The sequence below is a fragment of the Chiloscyllium punctatum genome, chromosome 48, assembly GCF_047496795.1.
Source record: "Chiloscyllium punctatum isolate Juve2018m chromosome 48, sChiPun1.3, whole genome shotgun sequence".
Taxonomy (NCBI): domain Eukaryota; kingdom Metazoa; phylum Chordata; class Chondrichthyes; order Orectolobiformes; family Hemiscylliidae; genus Chiloscyllium; species Chiloscyllium punctatum.
The window spans coordinates 51,042,351-51,056,655 of record NC_092786.1 but is presented as its reverse complement, the minus strand read 5'-3'; the positions used below and the strand labels follow the sequence as shown (position 1 = coordinate 51,056,655).

General features: G+C 43.8%; 1 long non-coding RNA gene across 1 annotated transcript in view; it reads right to left on the bottom strand.

Annotated features, from left to right (window-relative positions):
* Nucleotides 1-13,449, bottom strand: part of LOC140469172 (uncharacterized) — a 59,543-nt gene extending 46,094 nt beyond the window's left edge. The window contains exon 1 of the long non-coding RNA XR_011956000.1: nt 13,339-13,449. This is a non-coding gene — a long non-coding RNA (uncharacterized lncRNA). The remainder of the gene's footprint in view (nt 1-13,338) is intronic.
* Nucleotides 13,450-14,305: the final 856 nt, after the last annotated feature.

The window sequence follows — 14,305 nt, the reverse complement described above, 5'->3', positions numbered from 1 at the left end:
AGATTCTAGATAACTCTGGAGAATCAAAACCAATCCTACCTACAAGGTGCACTGCAACAATTTACTGTGGGGTAAATTGGTCAAGTGAAATTTAAGTAAAATTATAGCCATGATCGTCTGGAGTAGCAGGGATGGCTGAAAGAACAGAACAGCAAATGCAATAAGGGGGGAGAAAATGACATAAAAGGGTAAGCAATAGGGTAGTAATATAAAAGAAGATTACAAGAATGTTTTTAGTTATAAAGAAGGTAAGAGAGAGGCAAAAATAGACATTGGGCCACAGAAAAATGAGGCTGGAGTTGTAGGAACTGGGTGCAAAGAAATGGGCAGAGGAACTGACGAGGTACTTTGCATCAGTCTTCACTGGTGGAAGAGATCAGCAGCATACTGGAACTTCAAAAGAGTCAGGAGGCAAAGGTGAGTTGTTATGGCTATCAGAAGATTTAGATTAGATTACTTACAGTGTGGAAACAGGCCCTTCGGCCCAACAGGTCCACACCGCCCCGCCGAAGCGTAACCCACTCATACCCCTACATCTACATCTACGTCTACCCCTTACCTAACACTACGAGCAATTTAGCATGGCCAATTCACCTGACCTGCACATCTTTGGACTGTGGGAGGAAACCGGAGCACCCGGAGGAAACCCACGCAGACACGGGAGAATGTGCAAACTCCACACAGTCAGTCGCCTGAGGCGGGAATTGAACCCGGGTCTCCGGCGCTGTGAGGCAGCAGTGCTAACCACTGTGCCACCGTGCCACTGTGCCACCTTGCCACCCATTCTGGGAAGCTGAAAGGTCTGAAGGTGAATAAAACATCCTGACCAGATGGACTAAACCAGCTTTCTGAAGGAGGCAGCTAAGGGGATGGTGGAGGCATTTGTGATGATCTTTCAGGAATCACTGGAGTCAGGGAGAGTCCCAGAGGAATGGAAAATGGTTAATGGAATACCCCTGTTTAAGAAAGCAGGGAGGCAGAAGCCAGGAAACCAAAGGATGGTGAGTCTATAGGATTGTCATTTTTAAGATCTTAGAGTTCATTATTAAGGATGGGATTGTAGAGTACTCAGAAGTGCATGGTAAAATAGGCCTGAGTTGGCATGGGCTTGTCAAGGGGAAGTCATGTCTGACAAATCTGTTAGAATATTTGAGGAGATAATGAGCAAGTTCGACAGTGGATGTAGTCTACTTGGATTTCCAGAAGGTCTTTGACAAGATAGTGCATGGGAGGCTGCTAAATAAGGTAAGAGCCCATGGTATTAGGGACAAGGTACTGGGATGGATAGAAGTTTGGCTGACTGGTGAAAGGCAGAGAGTGGGGATAAAGGGATATTTTTCAGGATGGCTGTTGATGACTTAGTGGAGTTCTGCAGGATCCGTATTGGAACCACAACTATTCACATTATACATTAACAAACTGGACAAAGGAACTGAGGGCATTGTTGCTAAGTTTTCAGAAGACATAAAGATAGGTGGAGGTGCAGATAGTGTTGAGGAGGGAGAGAGGCTGCAGAAGGACTTGGATAGGCTGGAAGAGTGAGCAAAGAAGTGGCAGATGGCATACAATGTGGGCAAGCGTGAAATTATTCACTTTGGTAGGAAGAATAGAGACCTTTTCTAAATGGAGAAAGGCTTTGCGAATCTGAAAGGGACTGAGCAGTCCTAGTTCAGAAATCTCCTAAGGTTAACATGTAGGTTCAGTCAGCAGCTAGGAAGGCAAATGCAATATTAGCATTCATTTCAAATAGTCTAGAATACAAGAGCTGGGATGGACTGCTGAGTCTGCATAAAGCTCTAGTCAGACCAGATTTAGAATATTGTGAGCAGTTTTGGGTTCCATATCTTAGGAAGGATGTGTGGCATTGGAGGTGGTCCAGATGAGGTTCATAAGAATGATCCTGGGGATGAAAGGCTTGTCATATGAGGAGCAGTTGAGGACACTGGGTTTGTACTTGATGAAGTTTAGAAGGATGCAGGGGAATCAGATTGAACATTACAGAATACTGAGAAGCCTCGATAGGGTGGACATGAGAAGATGTTTCCACTAGTAGGAGAGACTAGGACCCGAGGGCACAGCCTCAGTGTGAAGGGATGACCCTTTAGAACTGAGATGAAAAGGAGTTTCTTCAGCCAGAGGGTGGTGAATCCATGGAACTTATTGTTGCAGAGGGCTGTGGAGGCTAAGTCATTGATTGTGTTCAAGACAGACTTGGATTGTTTTGTAATCAGTAAGGAGATCAAGGGTTATGGGAAGAAAACAGGAGAATGGGGTGGAGAACCACATTGAATGGTGGAGCAGACTGGATGGGTTGAATGACCTAACCCTGTTCCTAAATCTTATTGCCTTATGGTCTGATAGCCTACGTTTGCTCCCGCCTCTAATGCTCCTCACAACAGGCTGGGTGACAAATAGTTAAGTATCTTTTTCATTCATGAGGCAGGGTTTACTGAGGTAAGCAAAGACCTGTAAGCTCGAGACCATTCCAAACTTGCTCCGTTTAGTTTCTTCACAGCCAGCAGAGAAAGGAAATCGATCTACAACCTGTCTGGGCTGGATTCTGTTGACCCCAAATCACTATCACAACTGAATTCTTTCACGTAAACCCTGCAGAAAACCTTCTCGGTAAACTCGCACTGCAAACCTAACAGAGAATGTCAGCTCAATGGATTCACTTTAAAAAAATGTGTGGCTTTGCCAAACTCCTGTCACCTTCATCTGTGATAAATAAAAGTTTGAGGACTGAGTCAACCTGAGGTACTCTGTTGGGAGACAGTGCCAATAAAGTCCACGCAGATTGATTGGAGTTGCGCTATTCTACTTTGTAAACAGGATTCAATTACTGTACAAACTTTATGCACACAGGTGTGATGGTTTTACTTTAGGTAAACCAAATTCTATTCAGTAATACAAAATTCCAAAACTAACAGTGTTGGGACAAGTTCCGTTGCCCTGAGTCGCTGATTTTGGTGGATTTTAAAAAAAAGGGCAAGACACACCCAAGTTACAGTTGTGCTCTAACACGTGATTAACAGCTTGGGCCAAAAACATCTCAGATTTTAATGGCATGCTGTTTATCATGGAGCGGTGTGACCTGTTTCCCTTCAAATTGTCTACATTACCTCTTCTAAAACAGGGCATATTTCAGATTATAACGCAAACACAGACCTTCTCAGTAAGGCAAATGGCAGACACCGTGCAGTAGCTGTCAGGTGCTATACCCAGTTCAATGTGCAGTGCTACCTTGTGAGGCGGGGGGGTGGTTTAATTGGAGGAGTATTGAACTGTGACAATAATACTGTATATTCATGTGAAATAGCCCCCTCCCTCAAAGCAGCACTGTGTGAACTTTGAGCTGATGTCTCAGTACACATTTAGTCACACAGAACTGTACCACTGCAATTCAGGTCACTTAAGCTCAGGAAGAGGCCACTCAGCCCCTTGACCCTGTCAAACTAGATAATGATTGATCTTTATCTTAATTCCACCTACTTATTCTGTAACCCTTAAAACCCTTAGATAATGGAAATATAGTAATATCAATTCTTGACTTTCTCAATTGACCTTCAGATGTAGCAGTGCGTTGGAAGAGAAATGCTTTGGTTTTAACAATCCCCCTTGTATGGAGAAATGCTTTCTGACAATACCCTGAAATGTCTTGTTCTCATTCTGAGCCGATTTCTTGTGATTCTAGACTGTCCCACCATCAGAAATAGATTCTTTCCATCTGCCCTATCCACTCCTATAACCACCTTGAACATCTCAACTGGATTATCCTGTAATTTACTAAATTCATGGCAATTCATGCCTACGCAACTCAACCTGGCCTCACTTGTAGGCTTTTTAGCTCTGGTATTATTCTGTGCTTTGCACTCTTCTGAAGATCTTACATCTTTCCTGAAATGTGATATCGCGAGCTGAATATTGTGTTACAACCTCCAACGCGCTGTCAAAGAGTCATAGAGATGTACAGCATGGAAACAGACCCTTTGGTCCAACCTGTCCATGCTGACCAGATATCCCAACCCAATCTAGTCTCACCTGCCAGCACCCAGCCCATCCCTCCAAATCCTTCCTATTCATATACCCATCCAAGTGCTTCTTCAATGGTGCAATTGTACCAGCCCCCACCACATCCTCTGGCAGCTCATTCCATACACATACCACCATCTGCATGAAAAAGTTGCCCCTTAGGTCTCTCTTATATCTTTCCCCTCTCACCCTAAATCTATGCCCTCTAGTTCTGGACTCCCCAACCACAGGGAAAAAACTTTGTCTATTTACCCTATCCATGCCGTCATGATTTTATAAACCTCTATAAGATCACCCCTCAGCATCCGATGCTCCAGGGAAGAGAGCTGCAGCCTATTCAGCCTCTCCCTATAGCTCAAATCCTCCAACCCTGGCTACATCCTTGTAAATATTTTCTGAACCCTTTCAAGTCCTGGACAGCTGCATCATGACCTCCCAACTCCTGTACTCAATATTCTGACCAATAAAGGAAAGCATACCAAACGCCTTATTCACTATCCTACCTACCAGTGACTCCACTTTCAAGGAGCTATCCACCTACACTCCAAGGTCTCTTTGTTCAGCAACACTCCCTAGGACCTTACCATAAAGTGTATAAGTCCTGCTAAGATTTGCTTTCCCAAAATGCAGCACTTCGCATTTATCTGAATTAAACTCCATCTGCCACTTCTCAGCCCATTGGCCCATCTGGTCCAGATCCTGTTGTAATCTGAGGTAACCCTCTTCGCTGTCCACTACATCTCCAATTTTGGTGTCATCTGCAAACTTACTAACTGTACCTCTTATGCTCGCATCCAAATCATTTGTGTAAATGACAAAAAGTAGAGGACCCAGCACCGATCCTTGTGGCACTCCACTGGTCACAGGCCTCCAGTCTGAAAAACAACCCACCACCACCCTCGGTCTTTTACCTTTGAGCCAGTTCTGTATCCAAATGGCTAGTTCTCCCTGTATTCCATGAGATCCAACCTTGCTAATCAGTCTCCCATGGGTAACCTTGTCGAACGTCTTACTGAAGTCTGTATAGATCACATCTATTGCTCTGCCCTCATCAATCCACTTTGTTACTTCTTCAAAAAAATTGATCAAGTTTGTGAGACATGATTTCCCACGCACAAAGCAATGTTGCCTATCCCTAATCAGTCCTTGCCTTTCCAAATATATATACATCCTGTCCCTTAGGATTCCCTCCAACAACTTGCCCACCACCGACGTCAGACTCACTGGTCTACAGTTCCTTGGCTTGTCCTTACCACCTTTCTTAAACAGTGGCACCACGTTAGCCAACCTCCAGTCTTCTGGCACCTCACCTGTGACTATCGATGATACAAATATCTCAGCAAGAGGCCCAGAAATCACTTCTCTAGCTTCCCACAGAGTTCTAGGGTACACCTGATCACGTCCTGGGGATTTATCCATCTTTTCCTGTTTCAAGACATCTAGCACTTCCTCCTCTGCAATCTGGACATTTTGCAAGGTGTCACCATCTATTTCCCTACAGTCTATATATCTTCCATATCCTTTTCCACAGTAAATACTGATGCAAACTACTCATTTAGTATCTCCCCCATTTTCAGCAGCTCCACACAAAGTCCGCCTTGCTGATCTTTGAGGGGAGAAAGTGAGGACTGCAGATGCTGGAAATCAGAGCTGAAAATGTGTTGCTGGAAAAGCGCAGCAGGTCAGGCAGCATTCAAGGAACAGGAGAATCGACGTTTCGGGCATCAGCCCTTCTTCAGGAATGAGGAAAGTGTGTCCAGCAGGCTAAGATAAAAGGTAGGGAGGAGGGACTTGGGTGAGGGGCGTTGGGAATGCGATAGGTGGAGGGAGGTCAAGGTGAGGGTGATAGGCTGGAGTGGGGTGAGGGCGGAGAGGTCAGGAAGAAGATTGCAGGTTAGGGAACACGACGGTTGGAGGAAGAGCGCCTCATCTTCCGCCTGGGAACTCTCCAACCACAAGGGATGAACTCAGATTTCTCCAGTTTCCTCATTTCCCCTCCCCCACCTTGTCTCAGTCAAACCTCTCGAACTCAGCACCGCCTTCCTAACCTGCAATCTTCTTCCTGACCTCTCCGCCCCCACCCCACTCCAGCCTATCACCCTCACCTTGACCTTCCTCCACTTATCGCATTCCCAACGCCCCTCCCCCAAGTCCCTCCTCCCTACCTTTTATCTTAGCCTGCTGGACACACTTTCCTCATTCCTGAAGAAGGGCTGATGCCCGAAACGTCGATTCTCCTGTTTCTTGGATGCTGCCTGACCTGCTGATCTTTGAGGGGTCCTATTCTCTCCCTAGTTACCTGTTTATCCTCATTGTATTTGTAAAAACCCTTTGGATTCTCCTTAATTCTATTTGCCAAAGCTATCTCATGTACCCTTTTTGCCCTCCTGATTTCCCTCTTAAGTATACTCCTACTTCCTTTCTAAGGATTCACTTGATCTATCCTGTCTGTACCTGACATATGCTTCCTTCTTTTTCTTAACCAAACCCTCAATTTCTTTAGTCATCCAGCATTCCCTGTACCTACCAGCCTTTCCTTTCACCCTGACAGGAATATACTTTCTCTGGATTCTTGTTATCTCATTTCTGAAGGCTTCCTATTTTCCAGCCATCCCTTTACCTGCGAACATCTGCCTCCAATCAGCTTTCGAAAGTTATTGCCTAATACCGTCAAAAGTCTCTCAGAACATTTGAGATAGAGGCCCACTGTCCAAAGGTTTTTGAAAATTAACTTTGTGCCTCTCCGCTGGATTATATTGGTTTCTGTACTCAGACATCTATATCTCTCTGCTCAGTCATAGATCTGGGATTCTCATGGTTTGGAAAGCATCTGGAGCCAAATCTCATAGGTCCATGCCCCTACACATAATTTAATCGGTTACTGTTTTAAATTGGGCTACAGCCACCACGGTGTGCATCACTTGGTATTGGAGGAGTTCTGCTCCCCATGGAAACAAGCCACAATATCACTCAGCATTATCTGGAGATGAAAGAACAAGAGGGAAGAAGATTGGTTTAAACTGTGCATTGTGCACATTACAGGATGTGTATATAGGAGGGTGGTCATTAAAATGAAGTATGCTGCTGTTGAAACAATTTCCATCTTAGGCAAAAGCACTCAGCATTAGTTATGTTAGCAAACATTTTGTTCTTTTGGAAGTTACATGAGCCTAGCACTGGATTTTGATGTTAGTCAATAGACAAAGCAGATGACATAGAGTCCGCTGTCTGCTTTCATCTCTCCCAATGACTTTAATGGAAGCAAAATCAGAGAGATGAGCTGCTGTCAAGTGTTGCAGCGTCTTAATGTCAGGGGCCTAATAATCCAGCGATCCAGGAAAATGCTTTCTGGGCATGGGTTCAAATCTTACCATGTACAGCTGGTGGAATTCAATTCAATTTAAAAAAAAATTTGAGTTTAAAACTAGCCCGTGACTATGAAAGTATCATTAACTGGTGTATTGTCGGGCAGGAATTACGCTGTTGTTATTGGGTCTGACTGACATGACTGACAGGTAATATAGTTGATTCTGAAATGGCCTTGCAAACTGTTCAGGTAAATGGACAATTAAGGATGGGTAACAAATGCTGACTGAGCCAGTAACACCTAGACCCCAAGAAATGGGAAAAGAATGCATGTTGTTCTGCACCATCATAACTTGTCAAGACCTACCCCACTAAATGTTTGCTGCTTAGTCAACCACACATCAAAATAGTCAGCAGAAGCAAGCATTCGAGATAAAATCATTAAACTGAGAACGCAAAGGGATGAAGCTAGGAGTGTCCTGTTCTTTTCAGATCATTAGGCAGTAAACTTTACTGACTAATCCCTGAGGGGAAACAGCAACCAGTTTGACATTGAACTGAAAATGTTAGTAACTGGCTTAAAGATAAATCATAACAAATTGACCTAACCTCGTTGGACAAATAAACTGCCCTGTCCCACAACAAAATGAAATCCACAGGAAATTGCCTTCAAAGGATGAGAATTAGTCAACAGTACAGGTGCTTAAACAATGAACTTTCATCAGTTTTATGCATCTCTACAGTGTAGTCTCTCACCAAAGAAATTTATTTTAACCACTTTTCTCCCAGCTACAGGGGACATTGTGTTCCTGAGAAAAAGAAATTTAAAGATACAAAGAAATATGTTTATTTTCAGTTTTCAATCTTGTTTTCAATCAAGTTCAGGAGAGAGCCCTTTATCGATATGTAAAGCATTTCACATTAGACCATTCTTGAAAATAATGTTGTGATGTCAAGAGGTTGAACTATACAAGACTACAAGACCATAATAAAGAGGAAAGTAGACTTATCTAGCCCTCAAGCCTGCTTCTCCATTCATGGCTGATCCGAAATTCCTCACATTCACTTTCCTGCCCTTTCCCCATAACCCTTGATTCCCTCACTGATCAAGAATCTATCTCAGCCCTAAATATACACAAGAACTCTGTCCCACAGCAAAGCGTTCCAAAGACAAAGTTCAAGTACTCTCTTAAGGTATTAATAATGCACTAAATAAAATGCCCAACATCTACATTTTCCATGGACATGTCAAAATCCTGAGGAAATACATCCGACTGGGATTGGAGTGAAGAAACTGAACTCTATGCAATATCAGTAAAGGAATGTCAAGTGCACCTACAATCCAGTCCCATTGCACTTCCACTGCCATTACTTGCTATCACTTAATGGTCTTAAATTCAGCTGTGTTTCAGTTAGTGGAGTTGGGGAGCTGTTAGACAGCGTTTTGTGACCTTCCCGCTTACATTGAAGGATTCCACCATTACTTTTGATTTGGAGATGCCGGTGTTGGACTGAAACGTACAAAGTTAAAAATCACACAACACCAGCTTATAGTCCAACAGGTTTAATTGGAAGCACTAGCTTTCGGAGCGTGACTCCTACATCAGGTAGTTGTGCAGCCACCTGATGAAGGAGCGATGTTCCGAAAGCTAGTGTTTCCAATTAAACCTGTTGGACTATAGCCTTGTGTTGTGTGATTTTTAACCATTACTTTTGACTCCTTGTTAGCTGACTGCCTGGTTTGCTCCTTTCAAAGTGTCCTTCACTTTAAGCTCTCTCCCCAATGCTGAACGCATCTATTTTCAATGTACCCTGAGGTTTGGTATCAGTTGCTTCTGCTCCTCAATGCAAAATGTAAAAGATGTGCCTTCCTATCTACCATGGGGTGTTATACCACATTAAAAGTGCTACGTAATTGCAAGTGTTTTTTGTTGTTATTACACACCTGAAAGAGTTGTGGAAATGTAAGATGCTGTTGACAGGTTCAAGATTCCCTTTTTTGACACAGAGAAACTCTAACATTCAGGGAACTGAAACAAGTGCTCCTGCTGTAAATGTGGAGATGTGAAGGCATCATTTCATTACCTTTACTCAATCATAGAATCCCTATAGTTGGGAAGCAGGCCATTTGGCCTATCGAGTCCAAACCAACCATCAGAAGAATATCCCAGCCAGACTCACCACCCCATTCTATCCCTGTAACCCGGCCTTTCCTATGGCTAATCCACCTAGCCTACACATCCCTGGACACTATGGGTAATTTAGCATGGCCAATCCATCTTTTCTACACATCTTTGGACTGTCAGCGGAAAACAGGGCACCTGAAGGAAGCCCACACGGACATGGGGAGAATGTGTAATTTCCACACAGTCAGTCACCTGAGGGTGGAATCAAACCCAGGTCCCCGGTGCTGAGAGGCAGCAGTGCTAACCACTGAGTCACCGTGTAACATAAACAATGCACAGTGGCAATTTTAAACTAACCTAGTCATAGAGTCATAGAGTTGCACAGCACAGAAACAGACCTTTCAGTCCAATTCCTCCAAGCTGACTCAATATTCTAAATTAATTTTGCCCTATTTGCCAACATTCGGCCCATTTCCATCGAAACATTTCCTATTCATATATCCATCCAGATGCCTTTTAAATGTTGTCGTACCAACCTCCACCACTTTCTCTGGCAGCTCGTTCCATACAGTCACCCCCCTCTGCATGAAAAAGTCGCCCCTGAGGTCCATTTTAAAACTTTCTCCTCTCACCTTAACCCTAAGCCCTCTAGTTTTTGACTCCCCTACCCCGGGGAAAAGACTTTGACTATTCAGCTTATCCATGCCCCTCCTGATTTTATAAATCTCTATGAGGTCGCCCCTCAGCCTCTGACACTTCAGGGAATATAGCCCCAGTGTACATAGCCTCACCCCTATAGCTAGTCTTTGAGAAATTGCTAGGGTCAGGTACAGGTTTAGTTCTATCTTACCCCCTCACTGCACTCTTGCCAGCCACAAGGCACTCCTGCTCCCAAATCTCATTCTACGTTGAATTGGATGAATTTTAATATTGGTTGATCTGTAGAATCAACATATCATCTTCTCATAGAGGATGCTGTGCCAATTAATTTTTACAAATGAGTCTCTATTAATATATTGTCCAGTGACTGAGGAGTGTGAGGGAAAGGGAAATACATTGATCTTGCCCAACAGACACTGGAAAAAGGTAAAATGACTCAGCGTAAGAGTTGGTGCAGTGGAGTCTTTGATTTCAAGCAGTATCATGGCTTTTGTGGGGTAAGTCCTTTCCTGACTGTCCATACTCCTGACATCTGTGCCAGTTATTCTTATATCCAGAAGTGCTCTTACACACAACCTTACCCCATCACCAAACCAACTGTGGTATCTTTTCATTTATTAACCACCACTATCAGTAAACCACCTGTGTTTTCCAATGGATTAATTTATATGCAAATATGCAGGACCTCAGAAGTAAGGGAGAGATGGGGAGGGGGCAAATGTCTGTTAGTATCTAATTCAGTTCATTCCATGCCAAATATCTCAGAGTTAAATGAAATAAGTTCCATAGCTGCTGTGAACTAATTAGCTAATTGCATTGAGATGCATATGGTGCCGGGTTAGTGTCTCTAGCCCTGGTCTGAGAGATCCATGTTCAAGACCCACCTGCTCCAGAGGAGCGCAACAAAATTGCTGAACAAATTGATTGGAAAAATAGGTACTAGTTCCTCATTATCTGGGTCAAATTTAAGACTTTTGCTTTGGGACCATATAAAACTAGCCAACTGTGTATGACTTAGCACTAGAGTGCAGCTTACAATAGGAATAGGTGTTTTAAGGAGTTAGGGAGTACAACTTACAATGAAGTTCTGGAGTCCCCACTCGGGCACTCTGCAGCCTTCCAGACTCAATATTGAGTTAGAGCCTGAGCACCTTCTCCCAAGTCCTTATTCCAAACCCCACACACCTGACCTTGACATCACATGGACTGCTGCCACAAACAGCCCATTGTCAGCCACTAATGGCCTCCAAGAAATAGTTCCTACTCTGCTGCAAGACAAGAATTTATATATTTGGACAATATTTGGTAAGTGACTAGGATTTACTCTATTCCTAAGGTTCAACACAGTATTGCAATTAGTGGTAACACTAATAAATTATATTAAGATGCATGGAGGGCTTTTGTGGTTGTGTCCCTACCCCTGAACCAAGAGACCTGGATCAAGTTCCACCTACTCCAGAGTTGTGCAATAACATCACTGAGCATGCTGATTAGAAAAATAGGTTATTAAGATGCATATAGAGATCTATTGTGCAGTGGTAGTGTCCCTACCTCTGAACCAAGAGGCCTGCATTCAAGTTCCAAATGCTCCAGAGCGTGTAATAACATTGAACAGGTTGATTGATGTAGCTAAAGAGGAAGAGTCAGCCAGAAGGCTGGGGGGCTTGTGTTGTATAGTTAGGTGAAATAAAACTCTCACGAGAAAATGTATGCCAGTACTGTCAGAAAGAAGCTCACTTTGAGTGAACAACAATCTGAAGCCTGAGGTAACATTGAATGTCACTTGGACCACACAGATAGAGGGATACTGTGAAACCAGCCCTTCTTCAACACATTTACCTTTCCTGTTGTCATCAGCCTCACAAAGGCGCAAGGACCGAGACTGTAATTTGGAACAGCTTTGACAGAACAACTTGCACTTATCTAGCACCTTTCACAAGTTCAGGGCATCCCAATGTATACTGTGGTGACTTACATCTGAAAGGTGGTCACTGTGGTGATGTAGGAAAGGTGGGAGCAGCTGGTTGATACACAGTAAGATGTACGTGATAAATGACCAGATTGCCACTTCTGATGGTGCTGATTGTGGAATTATTATTGACCAGCACACCAGGGATAGCTCCTTCCATTCTTCAAAATACTGCCATGGGATCTTTTACACCCACCTGAAAGTCTCGGTTTAACATCACAATAGCACCTCTGACTGTGCATAGGAACAAGGGAGGCCATTCAGCCCCCCCTTGAGCCTGCTCCACCATTCAATGAGATGGTGGTTGGTACACCTGCTTTTTTTGCACCAAATCACTTGTTAACTTTGTTTCAGAATGATCTATCAATCTTGCACCTAAAATTTTAAAAAGTAAAAAGTTAGCCAAGCATTGTTTGTCATTAACGATAGAGAGTTTCAAATTTCTACAACTCTTTTTGTGTGGAAATGTTTCCCAACTTCATCCCCTCAGTCACATCCCACACTGGGAGTATCAGCCTGGACCTTATGATGAAGATTTTGGCAAAGGATTATAAACCCACAACTTTGCCACACACCCCCACACCCCCAACCTCTGACCCACAATGGACACCTACAGGTGAGAGGAGATGCAGATTTCTGTGAAATTGGACACATTATGGTGAAGCATGACGGTGAGCATAAAGCTTCATTCTAATTTGTGATCTTAGCATGGGAAAATTATTCATGAGGAGCTGGCGCTCAATGAGCATTTGTTTTTAAACTGGTGCTGTTTTATTTTTTTTTCTGGGAAAAGAAAACGTCAGAGGCCTGGGGTGCCTGGGAAGCAAATGTATTGCATCTGGTCCTCATTGAGAGGGCACTCAGTGTACGAGTTCACTTTCTCACCGATACTCATAGAATCAGCTCAATGAAAGGGTGAAGTGTGAAAGCATTTCTGCACAAAAAGCTTTAAAAGGCTTGGCTGCTTTTTTTTTCCCCCTCCCTCTCTATTCAAGTTTGTTCGTGTATCCCTCCCTCCCCCAATATCCCCCCTCACTCTCCACTCCCCCACCACCCCCCCCTCCACTCCCACCTTCCCACCACTCCTTTCCAAACACTCCAGTCAGGCAAAGGCTACAATAGTTGCTTGAGGCTGAAAGAGCTTCCTGATGGGAAGAGGATGGCCTTTTGACCTGCAGGACCCAACTAATTTTCTTCCCCCTCTGCTTGCATTGAGAAATGGCTTCCAAGAAATAAGTCACTCACCTTCTCTTCTTTTGTTTTTGTGAACAGAGAGGACTCTGAGATCCCCTGAACTTACAGAGTCTGAAAGACAGACAGAGAGAGAGAGAGAGAGAGACAGAAGTGAAAGAAGACCAGGCACAGAGTGCTGAGGTTTTCAGGACCTGCTGCCAGAATGCTAATTTGCCAGCACCTGTCAATAAGGGGTGGCTGTGACACACACACAAGAGGAAATGAGCACTCCCTAAGGCAAGGACAGTGTGGGCTGGGGGGGGGGGGGGGGGGGTGAGCATTTGAAGGTGTGGAGGATATTCTTCCTGCCTGCTTCCAAGGTGTTGACAGTCCTTCGAGAGGCCACACATACCTGCAGCATGCATTAGCTCTCAGCCAACAAAAAAAAACAAGCAACACACACGCGGGAAGGTCAGCACAAATCCTGCCCGGCCTCTTAGATGTGGAGGTGCTGGTGTTGGACTGGGGTGGACGACGTTAAAAATCACACAACACCAGGCTATATAGTTCAACTGGACTGTAACCTGGCGTAGTGTGATTTTTAACTTTGTCAGCCTCTTAGAGGTATTTTTCCCCTGTCTTATCTCAAACTGCAGTCCGTGGATCACTTTTTGAAAGGTTAAAAATCACATTACACTAGGTTACAGTCCAATGGATTTATTTGGAAGCACTAGCTTTCATAGCACTGCACCTTCATCAGATAACTAATGGGACAGGATCATAAGACACAGAATTTATAGCAAAAGATGCAATTAAAGTGATATGTTGAACAAACCTAGATTGCTGTTAAGTCTTTCATCTTTTAGAATAGGTTGCAGATTTCGGTTCATTAATATGTAAATCCAAGAACTTCTTTTAAGTCACATTCTCAAGATAACATAATATTTTATGAAAGGCGGTCACTGTTGCAGGGTAATGCACCAATTTGTGTTCAGCAAGCTCCCACAAGAAGCAAAGTGAGATTGACAGGACAGTCCAT